Genomic DNA, 22,009 nt, shown 5'->3' with positions numbered 1-22,009 from the left:
ACAGAGACATACCGAAAATCTTTCTTTCCACGGAAATACGAGACTGGAATAGAAGGGCAAACGGATAGAGGTACTCAAGGTACTTTCCGTCACACATCGTCAGGTGGCTTGCGGAGTATGGATGTAGATGTGGATGTAGAAAGCAGGAAGTTGACATTAAGTCTGCGTACACAAGTCGCCTAATTCCCTTAAGTTCCGGTGAGGGGGGCGTGGGCTCTGACGCCACATCCAATCACATCCCAGGCTCGCCACGAGCATTTCGGGAACTACGCGTCTTGGCGGCATTCGAGGGGCGCTGTGGTGAGTGGCTTCAACACGTGGCGAAACCTAGGCGAAACCACGTCCAGACGTCGTGAGGTCGGGCGGTCACCCCTCATTACAGAAGTTGGAGGTCGTAGGCTGGGCTGACTGGGAAAACAGGACAGGCGCCGAACTGTGGCGGAATTAACATCTGGTTTTAATGGTTCAAATGGCTCTGAGCACTATGCTACTTAACTTCTGAGGTCATCAGTCGCCTAGAACTTAGAACTAATTAAACCTAACCAAGGACATCACACACATCCATGCCCGAGGCAGGATTCGAACCTGCGACCGTGGCTGTCGCTTGGCTCCAGACTGTAGCGCCTAGAACCGCACGGCCACTCTGGCCGGCATCTGGCTTTAATGCTGGGCGGATTACGTCTCAGCACACAGTGCAGCGAACGCAACTAGCGGTGGGCCTCCAATGTTGACCTTTGCATGTGCCGTTGTTAACACCACGAGACCGGCAACTGCGACTGAAATGGGCACTTGACCATCGGCACTGGAAGTTGGCGCAGTGGCAGAGCGTTGCATGATCTGATGAATCCGGGTACATTCTTCATCAGGTCGACGGAGGGCGCGAATCCTTCGTCTTCTAGGGGAACAGCTCTCTGACACCTGTATTGCGGGATGGAGACAAGCTGGAGGCAGCTCCATCATGCTCTGGGGAGTCTTCACGTGGGCATCTATGGGTGCAGTGGACTCGTGAAAGGCACCATGACGGTCAAGGAGTATCGTACACTGGTTGCAGATCACATACACCCCTTCGTGCCCGACAGCAGTCACATTTTTCAATAAGATAATACGCCATGTCATAAGGCTAGAAGTGTCATGGAGTGGTTCGAGGGACACAGTGGCGAGTTGCAGTTGATGTGCTTTCCTCCCAACTCGCCGGGTATGAACCCGATCGCACACATCTGGGATGTGATTGAACGTAGCGTCATCTCTCTCTCTCTCTCTCTCTCTCTCTCTCTCTCTCTCTCTCTCTATATATATATATATATATATATATATATATATATATATATATATATCCGGGGAAGGGGGTTGATGAGCTCTGACGCCACCCGGATGTGTTAGATCGAGTTCAGATCTGGCGATATATATAATCAGTATGGGACAGAGTTGTAAGACTACTGTAGGCTTCCGTAGAGTACCACTATAGGTAAGCGTAGACTGCACTAGCTTTCTTAGTAGCTTTGGTCAGTTAAGTCTGTTTGCGATCATTGCGTTACTAGATTCCCCCAAAAACCGGAAACAGTGTGAACTGTCTAGAAACTGAGTGAGGATGGGGATATAAAAAGGCAGGGTAACCTATGAAACATTTTCGTTATATGTAGTTATCGTCCTGTTTCTTACTCAACAATAAACAGTTCTAATAGCAAACATGGTATTGTTAATGTTTGGTTCAGGTTCCATTCGAAATTTGTTAATTTGCAACGGATCAGAGGGATGTTGTAGCAAAACTGAAGAAAACAATACCGATTTATCGTACAGCGCTGGAAACGCATGTCGTCCACACGAACTACACAACTGGCCATTAAAATTGCTGCACCACGAAGTTGACGTGCTACAGACAAGAAATTTAACCGACACGAAGAAGATGCTGTGATATGCAAATGATTCGCTTTTCAGAGCATTCACACAAGGTCGGCGCCGGTGGCGACACCTACAACGTGCTGACATGAGGAAAGTTTCCAACCGATTTCTCATACACAAACACCAATTGACCGGCGTTGCCTGGTGAAACGTTGTTGTGGTGCCTCGTGTAAGGAGGAGAAATGCGTACCATCACGTTTCCATTTTGATGAAGGTCAGATTGTAGCCTATAGCGATTGCGGTTTATCGTATCGCGACATTGCTGCTCGCGTTGGTCGAGATCCAATGACTGTTAGCAGAATATGGAATAGGTGGACTCAGGAGGGTAATACGGAACACCGTGTTGGATCCCAACGGCCTCGTATCACTAACAGTCGAGATGACAGGCATCTTATCCACATCGCTGTAACGGATCATGCAGCCACGTCTCGATCCCTGAGTCAACAGATGGGGACGTTTGCAAGACAACGGACATCTGCTCGAACAGTTCGACGACGTTTGCAGCAGCATGGACTATCAGCTCGGAGACCATGGCTGCGGTTACCCTTGACGCTGCATCACAGACAGGAGCGCCTGCGATGGTGTACTCAACGACGAACCTGGGTGCACCAATGGCAAAACGTCATTTCTTCGGATGAATACAGGTTCTGTTTAGAGCATCATGATGCTCGCAACCGTGTTTGGCGACATCGCGGTGAACGCACATTGGAAGCGTGTATTCGTCATCGCCATGCTGGTGTATCACGCGGCGTGATGGTATGGGGTGCCATTGGTTACACGTTTCGGTCACCTCTTGTTCGCATTGACGGCACTATGAACAGAGGACGTTACATTTCAGATGTGTTACGACCTGTGGCTCTACCCTTTATTCGATGCCTGCGAAACCCTACATTTCAGCAGGATAACGCACGACCGCATGTTGCAGGTCCTGTACGGGCCTTTCTGGATACAGAAAATGTTCGACTGCTGCTCTGGCCAGCACATTCTCCATATCTCTCACGAACTGAAAGGTCTGGTCAATGGTGGCCGAGCAACTGGCTCGTCACAATACGCCAGTCACTACTCTTGATGAATTGTGGCATCGGGTTGAAGCTGCATGGGCAGCTGTACCTTTACACGCCATCCAAGCGCTGTTTGACTCAATGCCCAGGCGTATAAAGGCCGTTATTAAGGCCAGAGTTGGTTGCTCTGGGTACTAATTTCTCAGAATCTATGCACCCAAATTGCGTGAAAATGTAATCACATGTCAGTTCTAGTATAATATATTTGTCCAATGATACCTGCTTATCATATGCATTTCCTCTTGGTGTAGCAATTTTAATGGCCATTAGTGTATGTTAATATACACTCCGACTGCGAGACTTTTCCAGCATCCAGCGTGCACTTTACAACTGTTGCTTGTAACAAAGATCATGACGAAAAGATATGGCATAGGCTACTTTGCACAGAGATTTAATTTGTTCTTTTTTTACATATAGTAAGTCTGTGTAACAGTGTAAATTAATATAGTTTGTGTGGAAGTATGTGTAGTGATATAACAACTGGACATCAAAATGGGGACAGACAGATGGACACTAACCGAAAAAAGCCGCCTATACTGTCGCAGTAAGTAAAGAACTAAATTTACATCCATATCGATAGATAAGCAATAGGCATGGCGATGCATTAAAGCGTGTTCCATCTTTTGTCATAAAGACCGCACCCAACATTATGCTCGCAATAATGATGTAACTTCCTGAAACCATCTGCAGATGAACCTGAGAAGGTTCGAAAACCGGTTCATGGAATAAAACATAATTGTCCAAATAAGTGACTGGTTACAGTTTTGTATAACTTATTTACAAAAGAAAAAATGTTTTCTCTGTAAGAATGAATGTATTATTTAAGGAGTACAGCAGAAGTTTGTGTACAGAATTTTTGTTTTTCCGTCTGACGGTGCAGTTTTGAAAAATATGGTAGAACCCACAGATTGCGCTGTATATAGATCATCATCACAGTTCAGTTGTTAATTGAGGGAACTACAGTATTAATTTGGTTCACTATGGGATTGTAGATTTATTTATCTTACGTCTGACTTCAGAAGCAGGTTACTTCACGTTTAAATTTATGTATTTACAATTATAGCACAATTTTTACTTCGGGGATATTGGCAGAACTAATTTGATCAACAAATTTTGCTCTATTTGTACAAGACCTCTGCATGAACAGGGAGTGAGTTCGTGTTTTCAATCATTCTAATCTGTAGAAGAATTTAGATTTGGTCAGATAGTTGATCTGTACTAGTATAATTACGCCTCTTTTATACTACTGAAGCCTGAACCTTTCGCACGTTTATAAAGATGTTCTGTAACATCAATAACCATAACCCGAGAGAGGTCGTCGCTGCATAAAATGCACAGCGTTTGCAGTCAAGCCGATACAGAGATCTGTGCATTGTATGACTGTTATACGTGTATAAAACAGAGCTGTTGTGCCACTTAAGAATTGTATTCAGGCAGTCAGAGAATCATTTAAGATACACGAATCATCGGCAACATTCTATTCGTGCTTGTAATCACTGTTGTGTGTTACATCAGCACAAGGCTTCGTCAGTGCAACCGTTGCGGATTGATGCAGTTTGCCTTCGTCGAAGTTCAGTTCCTAATAAAGACAACTATCTACACAAGAAACTGCTAGCAGCATTAATTCCCACTTATGTTGTAATTAACTTCCAACGGCTTTCTTGAAATATGCGTGCAATCACATAATTACTACTTTATTTGTTCGATCAGGTATTACTTTTTTTTAGGAAATAACAAGGCGGTATTTACATACGTGTACCTTGTTGTTAGGTCATTTCTAGAATAGTACAATTCTAGATACCGAACATAGTATCATGTAACGTACTACCGGATAATTAAGCTGAAAAAGAAGACTGAAAACAAAAAAAGGGGAAAAACAGTAACAGTAATTGGACAGCTGGAAATAACATTCGGATTTAATTCTGATGTCTAAGAGAACATTGTTATGGCGACTGTGTAAGTGCCTTAATGATGCTCTATCGTAAAATCTTGGGAGAAAATGAACCTCTCACTCTACTATGGAAGCGCATTAGTACGTGGGTACAGCATTGAAAGCGCATCACAAGTTAGGCATTAACTTCCCACAGTAAAATTACGGCTATGTGATTAATCAGACGTTCAAACCTTACTCCATATGGCTGAAAGTTTTAGGTATGGATACTGAATAATATTAAATTTCCTGAGTCCTGTTCATTACTTCTTTTATACCCAACGTGACTCAGAGCTAAATGCCGGCCGCTGTGACCGAGCGGTTCTAGGCGCTTCAGTCCGGAACCGCGCTGCTGCTACGGTCGCAGGTTCGAATCCTGCCTCGGGCATGGATGTGTGTCATGTCCTTAGGTTAGTTAGGTTTAAGTAGTTCTATATCTAGGGGACTGATGACCTCAGATATTAAGTCCCATAATGTTTAGAGCCATGTGAACCATTTTTTGAACTTCATAGATTGAATAATTCCAAAGCGTTGGCTCGTGCTGGACCATTTATAGGATATGTAACACGGAATCTTTAGCCATGCCAAGACGCCGTATAATTGGAACAATAGCTTGCAACGTAAATGAAACACAATATTAAATAATATCACTGTATTCACAAAATATTACACTAAAGTAAATTACATGGGCACTTACATTAATTCTGTTGCTGTGCGCAACTATGAGATTGCGTCTCAATAGTATAGTAATACTAATAATGGCGGTTGATGCTTCAGGATTACGGGCTCCCGGGTTCGATTCCCGGACGGGTTGGGGATTTTCTCTGCCCAGGGACTGAGTGTTTGTGTTGTCTTCATCATTTCATCTTCATCATTCGTGACAGTGACTAGATTTGACTGTGTAAAAAAATTGGACAGTGTAAAAATTGGGACTTCATACGGGCGCTAATGAGCGCGCGGTTGAGTGCCCCACAAACCAAACATCGTCATCATCATCATCATCAATAATGGCGGTGTACCAAATAATTATTTGCAGCGATGGCTGATATGCGTCCGATCTGGTAGACTAAAAAAAAAAAAAAAAAAAAAAAAGGCCGTCTTCTCGGCAAGACAACTGAACTGCGTAATTATCCTAATGTTTCAGCGGTTGCGCTGCACAGTCGATAAAACCGCTTATACTAATTAATATCTTAAGTAATTCTTTATTTAAATTCTCAACTTATATCTACGTTTTTGCATCATATCAACATATCAACGCCCCATAATCTTTCTAGGAGATATACGTTCTTCTGGGATCCTACGCTCTTTGAATTGCAGTTGGATGAGCATTTCCGTGACACTTCTGCACTTACTGAACTAACATGTGACGAAACGCACTGATCTTCTTTTGGTGTTCTCTGCTTCCTGTCATCAGTGCTATCTTGTAAGGGCACCAAAGCAATATTCAAGTGTTAATCGAATGAGGGATTTGTAAGGTGCCTCCGAGGGTGGACTACGCTTCCTTAGGACTCTTCCAATAAATCTCAGTCTGGCATGTGCTTTTCTTACAATTAATTTTATGTTGTCTTTGCACTTTAATGCTTCCTTACACATACTCTCAGATATTTAATGGGCGTGTTTGCTTCTGGTCATTGTTCGGCAGTCTTGTGGCCAAACAGTAACTGGTCTTTTGGCCTGTCAGATATACAGGTACTAACTAATGCGCTTAATATTTTACAAAATTCTGTTGGAGCCATCACTAATTACCATGAAGACGTTTTTGCTGTTAAAAGCAGTGTAACGACACTAGTCTCACATTCGGGAGGAAGGCGGTTCAGATCCCCGTCTAGCAACACTAATTTAGTATTTATGCGGTTTCCTTGAAACACATGCTGGGGGGTGCTTCAAAAAGCCACAGCTGATTTCGTTCTCTGTCCTTTCCAGATCCGAACTTGTGCTCCGTCACTAATGATCTTGTCGTCTATGGGGCGTAAAGACCTGTTCTTTCTTCCTTCTTAGCGAATTGGTACAATCAAGCCAGTTGCCGTAAAATTATTGCTACTGAAGTTCAGAAGGGAATGTTTATATTGGCAGCTTCAAACTGACTGAAATTACTTGCAGCAATAAATTTATTGAAAAGGCACATTCAGATGCTTTAATCGCTCCCTGAAAAACGCTAGTGAACAAAATAATTCTTACAAAGAGTTAATATTTGCTCAAACATTTTATGCACTGGCACAAATAATAATGAAATGAAATGAGCGTTTGGCTTCATTGGCCGGGAGGCCCCTTGCGGGGCAGGTCCAGCCGCCTCGGTGCAGGTCTTATTACATTCGACGCCACAGTGGGCGACCTGCGCGCCGGATGGGGATGAAATGATGATGAAGACAACACAACACCCAGTCCCTGAGCTGTGAAAATCCCCGACCCAGCCAGGAATCGATCCCGGGCCCGTAGGACGGCAATCCGTCACGCTGACCACTTTTTTTTTTATCGTTGTGTTTGGTCGTTGCGGACGTCACATGACATCCGGTCACGTTCGTTTGCTGATCCTTCCACTCAGTTTTTTATTACAGAGGCCAACGAGCTCTCTGACCGAACACGCTGAGCTACCGTGCCGGCAAACCACTAAGCTATCGGGGCAGACATAAAGTCAACAACTGAAGCTAAGTACAAGGTGGCATATCACATCAGTTTTTTTTAAAAAAACTATAATCATCTCATCTGTCACATTCTAATTAAATTTCTTTGGAAAATTTTACTGTCATTACGAAGAGTTGCAAAATAACTAAAAGAAAACGCTTGTTTTTCTTTTAACGGTAATGCCAGAAATCCGAAAAGTGGCCTATAGGTGTTAGCCAGGCCATAAATACAGTGTAACGAATGTAAGTGCAGATTTTTTGGGGGACTGATGATAGTGTACTGAACAACGTTACATCAGTATTTACATCATTTGCAGACTAATAATTGTAGGCATACCTCCAAGTATGTGTGGCATAGGCAAGCCATCAATAGTTTTTCCTGGGCAGCAGGTGAAGCTTAGAAGTGTGAAATGTGGATGCAGAACGTTTAGCCCCTACTGACAGGTGTAGTCCACTTAGTGGTGCTGGTATGACCTTGCATAAAACATCAGGTCGTGAGGGGGCATGTTTATGGGAAGACCGTTTGATGCAAAGAAAAAACAACCAACACAGTATGTTTGCACATACATAAAAATATCTGCACCTTACCCTATACAATTCCTATGTTCTATAGTGAGACAGTACAAAGTCATTTCTGTAAAGAAGTCTATCATGTAAAAGCACTTTGTCGCTAGACTTCTTTAAAATAGAATAGTGGCCAAGAAAAAGAAGTTGAATCGAAGAGAGATGTTCCGAGATGTTAGAAAACAGAGCCAGTGTACTACATGCCAGATCAGCAAAGAAAAACTAAAATTTGTCGAAAATTAACTTGTGCACCTCTCCATCTTGGGAATGTAGCGAACGAGCAAACGCTTGTGTACAACTAAACATGCAAGCTAGCTAAACGTATATGGATGGATACTGGCAGCAGGGGCAGAAATTCACAAATCAGTTGTATTTAATTTGCTATATGTATGACCATGTATACATTGCTCCGCACACTTGATGATGATGATGAAGTCCCATACTCCTTGACAGACTGTAGGGGAACGATGCGGGAGACCCGCACTGCCGTACTAGGCAAGGTCCTATTGGAGGTGGTTTTCCATTGCGTTCCTCCGCCCGTAATGGGGATGTGTGATGATGATGAAGACGACACAACAACAACCAGTCATCTCCAGGCAGGTGAAAATCCCTGACCCTTCCGGGAATCGAACCCGGGACCCCGTGCTCGGGAAGCAAGAACGCTGCTACGAGACCACGAGCTGCAGACTCCGAAAGCTTAAGGGCAGGTTGGAAAAACAAATAAATACGAGGGCGGTTCAGAAAGTAACCTCCGATTGGTCACAGTGCGGGTTGTGGGGGGAGTAGCGACGCCATCTGTGCGTTCACGCACTCAACAGGTCAGTCGGCATCAAGCCGTGGTCGAGTGAACGTCGTACCTGCGCTAGTTTAGTTTTTGTGGCAGTTTGAAATGTGTGCTGCAATAGAAAACCCCGCCAAATGTGAAGTGCGTGCTGTCATAAGGTTTTTTACAGCCAAAGGATATTCTGCAGCAGCTATTCATCGTGAGCTTTGTGCCATGTACGGACCAAGAGTTATGAGTGAAGGAGTTGTCCGTGAATGGGTACGTTTATTTAAAAGTGGACGAGAAAACGTTCATGATGAAGAGAGGAGTGGTAGACCATCATTGGTGACTGACGAACTCTTTCAGACAGTTGATGCAAAAGTTCGTGAAAATCGACGTTTCTCAATGTCGGAGTTGTCTACTGGTTTTCCACAGATTTCTAAGACTCTCTTGTACGAGATAGTGACAGCAAGATTAGGTTACCGTAAGTTCTGTGCACGATGGGTGCCCAAAATTCTTACCGACCACCACAAAACTCAAAGAATGGCCTCTGCATTAGACTTTCTGTCACGTTATGAGGACGAAGGAGAACCATTGTTAAACAGAATCGTGACCGGTGACGAAACCTGGATTAAGTACGTGAACCCTGAGACAAAAGAACAATCAAAGATGTGGGCACATTCAAATTCGCCTACCAAACCAAGAAAAGCCTCGCAAGATTTTTCTGCCAGAAAACTGATGGCAACCGTGTTTTGGGATGCCAAAGGGGTGTTGTTGGTTGAATTCATGGAACATGGTACGACCATTAATCAAGACGTGTACTGTGAAACAATAAAAAAGTTACGATGGGCTATACAGAACAAACGCCGTGGTATGCTGACTTCTGGTATCGTTTTTTTGCACGATAACACCCGTCCTCACTCTGCTCGCAGAACAACGGCCCTTCTTGAGTCCTTCAAGTGGGACGTTATCAACCATCCACCTTACAGCCCAGACCTGGCGCCAAGTGATTATCACCTCTTCATGCATTTGAAAAAATGGCTCGGGTCACGGCGGTTTGATGACGACGAAGAGCTCAAAGATGCGGTCACAGGCTGGCTCCAGGCACAAGCGGGTGATTTTTATGCAGAAGGAATTTCAAAGCTTATGAAGAGATACGATAAGTACCTCAATCGCTATGGAGACTATGTAGAAAAATAGTGCAAAGATGTAGTTGTAAGATGTATATATTAAAATATTTTTATTTAACTTGGTGTATTTTTTTAAATCAACCGGAGGTTACTTTCTGAATGGCCCTCGTATTAGCAACTCGATGGAAATAAACGAAATTGCGGGAGTATGTTGCCAGGAGACTGTCAGTTGTACACAGAAAATTGAACGCCGGACAGCGTGAGATCAGCTTAACTTTAGCGCCAAATGGGGCTGGCCCCGCAACACGAGGCAGTTGTGAGGAACGGGAAAAGGCAGTGTGTGTCAGTGTGAGAGAGCAGTTACGGTTCTCAGTGGTGCTGGTCTTCAGTACAACAGTTGGTGACTTCACATGTGAAAGAATCGTCAGGAAACTGGGAGAGGGACGATGTGAGACGAGAGTAACCCAGGAGTTGTGTGTTGCTCACAGCACTGTGTCCCGTGTGTGGGAAGGGTTTCTGAAAGAGAGGAGTTGGTCGACCATCGTTAACCACAACAGTACAAGTTCGCTACATTGTGCGACAGACAAAAAGAGTTCTCGAAAGAACAGACACCATTGATGACCTTGCAGCTTCTCTAGAATAAATGATAATTAATTGAAACCTTCAGCTGCCGACAGGTGTTGCTGACATACCTTGATGGGGACACATTCCCAACTGTCCACAACCTACATACGTAATGTTCTTAATACGTAATATGGAATGTGGGTCTCACGGGAAGGGTGCAAGAGATAAGTCCATGCAGTCGCGCTGCTCATCTGTGTCCTCGGTGGCTCAGACGCATAGAGCCTCTGCCATGTAAGCAGGAGATCCCGGGTTCCAGTCCCGGTCGGGACACACATTTTTGGCTGTCCCCATCAAGGTATGTCAGCAACACCTGTCAGCAGCTGAAGGTTTCAATTAATTATCAGACAAAAAGAGACCGACGTCAACAGCGGTTGCAATTGCAACCACGTGTAACAAGAGTGTCAGACACGCAATCTCACACTCCACAGTGGCACGGACACAGCACAGGGGCGGCCTCGTCACCCGACGATCAGTACGTTTTGTTCTTTTCACACCGGCATATCGGCGCCGTCGTTAGCGAGGTACCAAGAACATAGGGACTGGACCAACGAGGAATGGGGCCACGTGCTCTTCTCGGCTGAGAGCAGATTCATTCTGAGTAGTCATTCTGGACGTACCCTCGTATGGCGAGAGGTGGAACACGTAACGCAAGTAGAAGTACTGTCCTTGGCAGATTTCTTCATTATAGAAATCTGCCAAGGACAGTACTTCTAGTTGTGGCATGTATCGGTTAATAAATGCACCGATGATGACTGATATCAGTCGAAATCGATTTTCAACTAGATAAATAAATTAAGTTTCTGCGACTGGTTGCTACATTCTTTATAATTTTAAGTTTTTTTTTTGGAAGCAAAAAAAATACCAATGGGAAATAGTTTTTCCATTTAGCCCTTGATTTATAAATAGGGAAACTCTGGAAGGTCACACGTGCAAATAAAGCTCTCAATTCTTCCGGAAAATTCAAACCGCTTTGGCTTGAGAGACGCACAACAGTCTTTTCACAGTCCTTCACAGATACAAAATTTTCTGCCTACTGTGGGTGGGAAATACTTCCTGTCAGTGTTTCAAGTAATTCTGGTAAGTTAAACTTCGAAGTTTGTGTAACCGAGTGGCATTAATAACTGGGTTGGTGCATAAGTATGTAGCATTTTTCGATAAGTTTTGTAAACACAATAGATGCACATAGAGGAGACTTTTCTGATCAATAATATTTCTGTTTCACTACTTACAACAGTCTGCCAACGCTGGGCAATTTTTCGATTCCGCGACTGTAGAAATCACGTGGTTTTCAGGCGAAGAATTAATCGCCGATCCATATTCGGAGCGCATTTTCATCCTGAAAAGGAAGTTCCTTGAAGTTTGTTCCCTAGAGAGCGGAAAAGATGAAATTCTGAGGGCGCAAGATCAGGTGGCTTCCCAATACAATTCCTGTATAGTGTTTTTTGTCAGTCTAGCAGAATGTACGCGGGCTTTATCGTGGAGTAGCATTACTTCACGCAGTAATCCTGGTCATTGTTCTTGGACTAGTTCTGCAAGACCTCTCAGTTGTCGACAGCAAATGTCAGCAGTGATGGTTACGCCTCGGGGAAGCAGTTCGTAGTACACCGCACAGGCGCTGTTCCACCGGATGCATAACATTGTCTTTTGTGGATGCACGTAGGTCTTTCGCATAGGCCTTTGTATGGGGAGTTGCTGGTTTGTTTAGGCTCAACCATTCCTTTCTTTTCCTCATGTTAGCATGGAGACTCCATTTCTCGTCGCCAGGAAGGATACAGGAGAGGAATGGACGATGTTGCTCACGGGCCGTTTATGTCGAGCAAGCAAAGATGCACGTGTGGCCACCCCCTAATTTTTGTGATTTTGGCTTAGAGCATGCGGTACCCAAACACATGATTTTTGAACCTTCTCCACTGTATGCAAATGTCGCACAATGGTGGAATGATCACAGATCCTCAGTTCTCGAGTACACTAACGTGAATCACTGTGGATTAATGCGTTTAAATGACTTTCCTCAAACCCCAAAAGTCTTCCTGAATGTGGAGAGTCACTAACGTAACTGCGAGGGATAGCCGCTTGGTCTGGGCCGCCTTGCCACAGTTCGCGCGGCTCCCCCGTCGGAGGTTCGAGTCCTCCTTCGGGCATGGGTGTGTGTATGTGCGTGTGTTGTCCTTAGCGTAGTTAGTTTACATTAGATCAAGTAGTGTGTAAGCCTAGGGACCGATGAACTCAGCAGTTTTGTCCCACAGGAACTTAACACAAATTTCCAATTTTTTTCCACTAATGTCAAAACAATCCACCTTAAATCGCTAAAACCATTTTCTTGCCTTGCTCTGTCCAGCGCTATTATCCCTGTACACGGCGCAAATGTGTTCTGGCTGTCTCCGCTGCTGTTTACCCCTCTAATGAACTCAAACGGAAGAGCATTCGGAAATGTTCCGATTTCCCCACTTGGCACTCCATTTTCTGCCGTCCACAGCTCCACTCACTATCTTCAAATGACAAAATGACAATATGAAAACTTAAAGTGAAACACTGAACTACAAATAAATGTCAATTGCTAAATAAACACATATCAACCGGAATATCAATTCGCAAAACGAAAACGCTACAAACTTATGCACCGTCCTAATACACTTTTAGCGCCAAAGAAACTGGTATAGGCATGCGTATTCACATACACATATATGTAAACAGGCAGAATACGGAGCTGCGGTCGGCAACGCCTAAATACAACAAGTGTCTAGCGCATTGTTGGATCGGTTACGCTGCTACAATGGCAGGTTATCAAGATTTAAGTGAGGTTGAACGTTGCGTTATAGCCGGCGCACGAGCGATGGACACAGCATCTCCAAGGTAGCAATGAAGTGGATATTTTCCCGTACGGCCATTTCACGAGTGTACCGTGAATATCAGGAATCCGGTAAAACATCAAATCCCCGACATCGTTGAAGCAGCAAAAAAATCCTCCAAGAACGGGACCAACGACGACTGAAGAGAATCGTTCAGCGTGACAGAAGTGCAACCCTTTCGCAAATTGCTGCAGATTTCAATACTGGGCCATCAACAAGTGTCAGCGTGCGAACCATTCAACGAAACGTCATCGATATGGGCTTTCGGAGCCCAAGGCCCACACGTTGATGACTGCACGACACAAAGCTTTACGCCTCGCCTGGGCCCGTCAGTACCGACATTGGACTTGATGACTGGAAACATGTTGCCTGGTCGGATGAGCCTCATTTCAAATTGTATCTAGCGGATGGACGTGTACGGGTATGGAGACAACCTCATGAATCCATGGACCCTGCATGTCAACAAGGGACTGTTCAAGCTAATGGAGGCTCTGTAATGGTGTGGGGCGTATGCAGTTGGAGTGATATGGGACCCCTGATACGTCTAGATGCGATTATGACAGGTGGCACGTACGTAAGCATCCTGTCTGATCACCTGCATCCATTCATGTCCATTGTGTATTCCGACGGATTTGGGCAATTCCAGCAGAACAATGCGACATCCCACACGTACAGAATTACTACAGAGTGGCTCCAGGAACACTCTTCTGAACTTAAGTTTCCGTTGGCCACCAAACTCCCCAGACATGAACATTATTGAGCGTACCTGGGATGCTTTGCAACGTGTTGTTCAGAAGAGATTTCCACCTCCTCGCACTCTTACAGATTTATAGACAGTCCAGCAGGATTAATGGTGTCAGTTCCCTCCGGCACTACTTCAGACATCAAACGAGTCCACGCCACTTCGTGTTGAGGCATTTCTGCGTGCTTGCGGGGGCCCTACGCGATATAAGGCAGGTGTACTAGTTTCTTTGGCTCTTCAGTGTATATTTCCTTGCGATTCTCTTACTCTCTAATATACCAAAGTCATCTCTCTTGCGATTTTGGTATAATTGTAAACCGACAACACAATTTAAAAAATGTAATTTCACACAACACTTACATGTTCTCATGGTTCACTTATATCTATAAACGCCATCGACGAGACACTTATGGAAACAGAATTTATAACCATCTATGATCAATAGTTTCTTGCCCTTTTCACTTGTCATTATTTCAACCTCAATCGCTCACACACAGTGCACTGACTACTCACCAGCCTAAGTGATATAAGTTTCCTTTACTTTACGTCTATGGTCACAAACTTTTTGTTAACACATTACTGGTTTCGGTCTATAATGACCATCATCAGATCGGTGTCATAAAAACAAAGACCTAATGTACTGCAGCACATTACTTTGTTTTCATGGAACAGATCTCATGATAGTCATTATAGACCGAAACCGGTAATCTGTTAACAAAAAGTTAGTGACCATAGACGTAAAGTAAAGGAAACTTATTGCATATACGGGTCACTGTTTTATTCTCGACATTGTCGCAGCTTGTGTAACCTAAGTGATATGTCTGTGTAGGGGTGGAATGGACTAGCGAAGCGCCGCCTGCCGAAAGTTAGGGGAATCAACATGGCTGTTATTGTTCGGCGAACCTATCGAAAGTGGAATCTACTGTTCGACTACACTGGACGCAGAACGGCAGCAGCGGCCGGAAAATTACACAACTGTAATCCAAGGGTCTTGGGCTAGTGTACGTCTGCGGAAACCTTGTTTATTTTAAATTATTGCGATACGTACACTGCAAGTAAACCGAGCGAATAATCAGTGTATTGTATTTTTAAATATTTTCTTAACAGGGATGAAAAAAAAGGCAAAGGAAAATCTGTGACACCAAGGAAATTTCCAAGAAGGGACTATACTTACTGCGTCCACGAGAACTCCACAGATAACTGTTCAAGAAGGGATTGTAATTAAAGTGCCCAGTACTTACTGTTGCGTTATTCACTTTTTTTTTCAAATTGCTCTGAGCACTATGGGACTTAACCTCTGAGGTCATCAGACCCCTAGAACTACTTAAACCTAACTAACCTAAGGACATCACACACATCCATGCCCGAGGTAGGATTCGAACCTGCGACCGTAGCGGTTGCGCGGTTCCAGGCTGAAGCGCCTAGAACCGCTCGGCCACTATTCACATTTTGATCATGGCGCTGACTCCATCAGAATGAGTTGCACTGTACACCACCAACTATCCTCGCCAACATCTGGCGAAATTTTGCGTTGTGCGTTGTATGCTGCTAAACTGTGCGAAGAGAGAGAACCTTTTATGAATGTAATCGTGATTTGTTTTTAACACAATCATGTTGGGGAAAAGAAAACTTCTGGGTTTTCTAACTGCCAAACATATAATGGACGAGAAAGAAGTGGATTACTTGGTCCAGACTTATGCGAAGAGCAGAAAAATAGTCAGCAATGTGTTTTTGACACTTCGTAAGTTGCCAGATTTTCCTCCTCGCATAGAAACCACTTGTAGCTTTTAGAACGTTTTGTACCCCTTTTGCACACGAACTTAACCTGACTTGCAACAACTGCTTCGCTAGAAAGCAGTGTACAACTTATTATTCTCGGTCAGAACCAGTTGGTCTGCCAAGCCCGACGTAAAGCGCTGGCGCACTACGCACTGCGCTCTTTCGGAAACACTTTCAGTATTTTGTCACTGTCGTGGGGACGACTTGCAACACCGGGCGCATTACATACATCGTGGCGCAAAACTCCTGCACGCAGGAAAACCTGGCTTAATACCTGCAGGCAGGTCGCAGAGTCGCGTCTTGCACGCGATACTGAACACTGGCCAGGGATGTTCTAAGCGACGAGAGCGGTGTCGTGAGGAGAAATGTGCATAGCTGAAACGGCGAGTGATTAAAAAGTGACTATAAAACAAAGTGAAAAATCAGTAACATACAGGGCGTTCGAAATTCCGTTGCCCAATCTAGCAGGGATGATACTGGAGGCAAAAACAAATATACTTCGTAAAGCAGCCATGTGTAGGGAACCAATATAACGTGAGCTCTGAGCATGCTTATGTAATAGGTGAGTGGGGCAGATAAGTCGTTGTGACTAACGTTGTTACACGAAACGTTAGTTTTAGGTACGTAGTGTGTTGTGATGTCACACTCGTCGACACTGCGTCAGTTAACAGCGGGTTGCACCAGTGCCTGCATGACAGTTGCAGTGTCAACATGGAGCGCTACACGTGGGGAGAACTGCGAGACGTGCACTTTGTTTACGGTGCGACTGAGGCCAATAGTCGAAGAGCCCAGCGAATGTAGCGCGAACGTTTCCCTGCACGCAGATGACCACATTATCGCACACTTACTGCAATCTACGCTCTACTAGGAAATTCCGTCCCGTTGATGGTAGCCAGTGCTAATGCGTACAGACCACGAACGGTGCATTTACCTAACTGATAACTAGTTGAAACCCTCAGCTGCCGACAGTCGTTGCTGACATACCTCGATAGGGGCAGCTGAAATTGTGTGCCCCGACCGGGACTCGAACCCGGGATCTCCTGCTTACATGGCAGACGCTCTGTCCATCTGAGCCATCGAGGGCAGAGATGAATAGGGCGACTGCAGGGACTTATCCCTTGCACGCTTCCCGTGAGACCCACATTCGCAACTGTCCACAATCTACATACGTAATGTACCTAATACATATTTGCCCATGCACTCAATACACGCACACGCTAATGTGACGATTCTCGTAAGAGTTCGGGCAAAGTGTGCGCATTCGCACAGACGAAGGTCAATGGCTTGGTAGCCTTTAACTATATATATGAAGATATTAATTGTTCTCGAAATTGGTATCTGTTCTCTCGAGAACAGTTACTATCTTCATATATACGTTTACCTAACATTGATGAAGACGTGCTGTTACACTTTGAGAACAATTCAGAGGCAAGTGCGCGGTCCGCTGCTGTGACCGAGCAGTTCTAGGCGCTTCAGTCCGGAACCGCGCTGGTTCTACAGTCGCAGGTTCGAATCGTGCCTCGGGAATGGATGTGTGTGATGTCCTTAGGTTAGTTAGGTTTAAGTAGTTCTAGGGGACAGTTGACCTCATATGTTAAGTACCATAGTGCTTAGAGCCATTTGAACCATTTGAACAAGTACACGAGCAATTGCTGCTGCGCTCGGTATTCGCCCTACATTAGTATGGGATGTGTTGCGTGAGCAGCCGCTTCATCCTTATTGTCTACGGAGTGCAGGCCCTGGGACCAGATGAGTCCACCTCGTCTTGAGTATGTACACTGGTTTCCGCAACAGGCTAGTGAATACCTTCATTATTCTGATCTTGATAGATAAGGCTCTATTTTCTCGGTAAAGCATTTACAATAGTCGCAATTCACGTGTATGGTCGGATGAAATCCCAAGTATTATATTTGTGCGAGGTCATCAGAGACGTTTTGCAGTAAATATGTGGGCCGATATCGTGGGCGACTACTTAATTGGACCTTACATGTCATCTGCTCGGCTCAGGTGGCCAGTGTACAGAGCGTTCTTGGTAGATCACCTGCAGAAGTTACTGGTGGAGGCACCCCTACATATCAGGAGGAGGATGTGGTTTGCCGGCCGAAGTGGCCGTGCGGTTAAAGGCGCTGCAGTCTGGAACCGCAAGACCGCTCCGGTCGCAGGTTCGAATCCTGCCTCGGGCATGGATGTTTGTGATGTCCTTAGGTTAGTTAGGTTTAACTAGTTCTAAGTTCTAGCGGACTAATGACCTCAGCAGTTGAGTCCCATAGTGCTCAGAGCCATTTGAGGATGTGGTTTCAGCATGATGGTGCCCCAGTAGACTTCACAGAATTAGTGCGAACTGTAAGATGGTTGGTTGGTTGGTTTGGGGAAGGAGACCAAACAGCGTGGTCATCGGTCTCATCGGATTAGGGAAGGATGGGGAAGGACGTCGGCCGTGCCCTTTCAGAGGAACCATCCCGGCATTTGCCTGGAGTGATTTAGGGAAATCACGGAAAACCTAAATCAGGATGGCCGGACGCGGGATTGAACCGTCGTCCTCCCGAATGCGAGTCCAGTGTCTAACCACTGCGCCACCTCGCTCGGTCGAACTGTAAGAACCAGTACTTTTGACAATCAGTCTGTTCGAGTGTTTGGGATCTGTACCACATCGTATTGAAGGAAGTCATCGAAGCAATTCAGAAGCGGGCGGATATATTTGTTACTGTTACGTTGCAATAATACGTAAGTGTTATGGAGATGCTTCGGGAACTCAAATGGGAATCCCTGGAGGGAAGGCGACGTTCTTTTCGAGACGCACTATTGAGAAAATTTAGAGAACCGGCATTTGAAGCGACTGCCGGACGATTCCACTGCCGCCAAAATACATTGAGCGTAAGGAGCCCGAAGATAAGATACGAGAAATTAGGGCTGATACGGAGGCGTAGAGACAGTCGTTTTTCCCTCGTTCTGCTTGCGACTGGAACAGGAAGGGAAATGACATCTACATCTACATTTATACTCCGCAAACCACCCAACGGTGTGTGGCGGAGGGCACTTTATGTGCCACTGTCATTACCTCGCTGTTCCAGTCGCGTATGGTTCGCGGGAAGAACGACTGCTGGAAACCCTCCGTGCGCGCTCGAATCTCTCTAATTTTACATTCGTGATCTCCTCGGGAGGTATAAGTACGGGGAAGCAATATATTCGATACCTCATCCAGAAACGCACCCTCTCGAAACCTGGCGAGCAGGCTACACCGCGATGCAGAGCGCCTCTCTTGCAGAGTCTGCCACTTGAGTTTATTAAACATCTCCGTAACGCTATCACGGTTACCAAATAACCCTGTGACGAAACGCGCCGCTCTTCTTTGGATCTTCTCTACCTCCTCTGTCAACCCGACCTGGTACAGATACCACACTGATGAGTAATAGTCAAGTATAGGTCGATCGAGTGTTTTGTAAGCCACTTCCTTTGTTGATGGGCTACATTTTCTAAGTACTCTCCCAATGAATCTCAACCTGGCACCCGCCTTACCAACAATTAATTTTATATGATCATTCCACTTCAAATCGTTCCGTACGCATACTCCCACTTATTTTACGGAGGTAACTGCTACCAGTGTTTGTTCCGCTATCATATAATCATACAATAAAGGATCCTTCTTTCTATGTATTCGCAATACATTACATTTGTCTATATTAAGGGCCAGTTGCCACTCCCTGCACCAAGTGCCTATCCGCTGCAGATCTTCCTGCATTTCGCTGCAATTTTGTAATGCTGCAACTTCTCTGTATACTACAGCATCATCCGCGAAAAGCCGCATGGAACTTCCGACACTATCTACTAGGTCATTTATATACATTGTGAAAAGCAATGGTCTCATAACACTCCCCTGTGGCACGCCAGAGGTTACTTTAACGTGTGTAGACGTCTCTCCATTGAGAACAACATGCTGTGTTTTCAGAATGAGATTTTCACTCAGCAGCGGAGTGTGCGGTGATATGAAACTTCCTGACAGGTTAAAACTGTGTGCCTGACCGAGACTCTAACTCAGGACCTTCACCTTTCGTGGGCAAGTGCTCTACCAACTGAGCTACCCAAACACGACTCACGCCCCGTCCTCACAGCTGTACTTCTGGTAGTACCTGGCTGTGAGGACGGGGCGTGAGTTGTGCTTGGGTAGCTCAGTTGGTAGAGCACTTGCCCGCGAAAGGCAAAGGTCTCGAGTTCGAGTCTCGGTCCGGCACACAGTTTTAAACTGCCAAGAAATTTCATATCAGCGCACACTCCGCTGCACAGTGAAAATCTCATTCTGGAAACATCCTACAGGCTGTGGCAAAGCCATGTCTCCGCAATATCCTTTCTTTCAGGAGTGCTAGATCTGCAAGGTTCGCAGGAGAGCTTCTGTAAAGTTTGGAAGGTAGGAGCCAAGGTACTGGCAGAAGTAAAGCTGTGAGGACGGGGCGTGAGTCGTGCTTGGGTAGCTCAGTTGGGAGAGCACTTGTCCGCGAAAGGCAAAGGTCCCGAGTTTGAGTCGCGGTCCGGCACACAGTTTTAATCTGCCAGGAAGTTCCATGCTGTGTTCTGTTTGCTAAAACATCTTCAATCCAGCCACACAGCTGTTACTGATGTTCTGTAGGCCCTTACTTTGTTAATCAGGCGACAGTACGGAACTGTAACGAACGCCTTCCGGAAGTCAAATAACATCTACCTGGGAGCCTGTATCTAATATTTTCTGGGTCTCATGAACAAATAAAGCGAGTTGAGTCTCACACGATTGCTGTTTCCGGAATCCATGTTGATTCCTACAGAGTAGATCCTGGGTTTCCAGAAATGACATGGTGAACAGTTTGACAGAGCACTGAAAGACCTGAGTCGAAACAAGGCCCCAGGAGTAGACAACATTCCATTAGAACTCCTGACAGCCTTGGGAGAGCCAGTCCTGACAAAACTCTACCATCTGGTGAGCAAGATGTACGAGGCAGGCAAAACACCCTCAGACTTGAAGAAGAATAGAATAATTTCAACCCCAAAGAAAGCAGGTGTTGACAGATGTGAAAATTACCGAACTATCAGTTTAATAAGTCACCGCTGCAAAATACTAACGCGAATTCTTTACAGACGAATGGAAAAAACTTGTAGAAGTCGACCTCGGGGAAGATCAGATTGGATTCCGTAGAAATGTTGGAACACGTGAGGCAATACTGACCCTAAGGCTTATCTTAGAAGAAAGATTAAGGAAAGGCAAACCTACGCTTCTAGCATTTGTAGACTTAGAGAAAGCTTTTGACAATGTTGACTGGAATACTCTCTTCCAAATTTTAAAGGTGGCAGGGGTAAAATACAGGGAGCGAAAGGCTATTTACAATTTGTACAGAAACCAGATGGTAGTTATAAGAGTCGAGGGGCACGAAAGGGAAGCAGTGCTTGGGAAGGGAGTGAGTTTGGGTTGTAGCTTCTCCCCGATGTTATTCAATCTGTATATTGAGCAAGCAGTAAAGGAAACAAAAGAAAAATTTGGAGTAGGTATTAAAATCCAGGGAGAAGAAATAAAAGCTTTGAGGTTCGCCGATGACATTGTAATTCTGTCAGAGACAGCAAAGGACTTGGAAGAGCAGTTGAACGGAATGGACAGTGTCTTGAAAGGAGGATATAAGATGAACATCAACAAAAGCAAAACGAGGATAATGGAATGCAGTCGAATTAAGTCGGCTGATACTGAGGGAATTAGATTAGGAAATGAGACATTTAAAGTAGTAAAGGAGTTTTGCTATTTGGGGAGCAAAATAACTGATGATGGTCGAAGTAGAGAGGATATCAAATGTAGACTGGCAATGGCAAGGAAAGCGTTTCTGAAGAAGAGAAATTTGTTAACATCGAATATAGATTTAAGTGTCAGGAAGTCGTTTCTGAAAGTATTTGTATGGAGTGTAGCCATGTATGGAAGTGAAACGTGGACGATAAATAGTTTGGACAAGAAGAGAATAGAAGCTTTCGAAATGTTGAAGAATGTTGAAGATTAGGTGGGTAGATCACGTAACTAAAGAGAAGGTATTGAATAGGAC

The 22,009-nt window shown here is 44.9% G+C and overlaps 1 protein-coding gene and 1 non-coding gene across 2 annotated transcripts in view; one reads left to right on the top strand and one right to left on the bottom strand.

Annotated features, from left to right (window-relative positions):
* The window catches only part of LOC124788514, a 367,862-nt gene that overhangs the window by 142,810 nt on the left and 203,043 nt on the right, over nt 1-22,009 (top strand). The window lies entirely within an intron of this gene.
* On the bottom strand, nt 16,972-17,046 carry Trnat-ugu. The gene has a single exon. It is a non-coding gene; the product is annotated as a tRNA-Thr (tRNA).

The sequence above is a fragment of the Schistocerca piceifrons genome, chromosome 3 (genome assembly GCF_021461385.2).
Source record: "Schistocerca piceifrons isolate TAMUIC-IGC-003096 chromosome 3, iqSchPice1.1, whole genome shotgun sequence".
Taxonomy (NCBI): Eukaryota; Metazoa; Arthropoda; class Insecta; order Orthoptera; family Acrididae; genus Schistocerca; species Schistocerca piceifrons.
The sequence above is the reverse complement of the archived record's forward strand: the minus strand, read 5'-3'. Positions and strand labels throughout refer to the sequence as shown.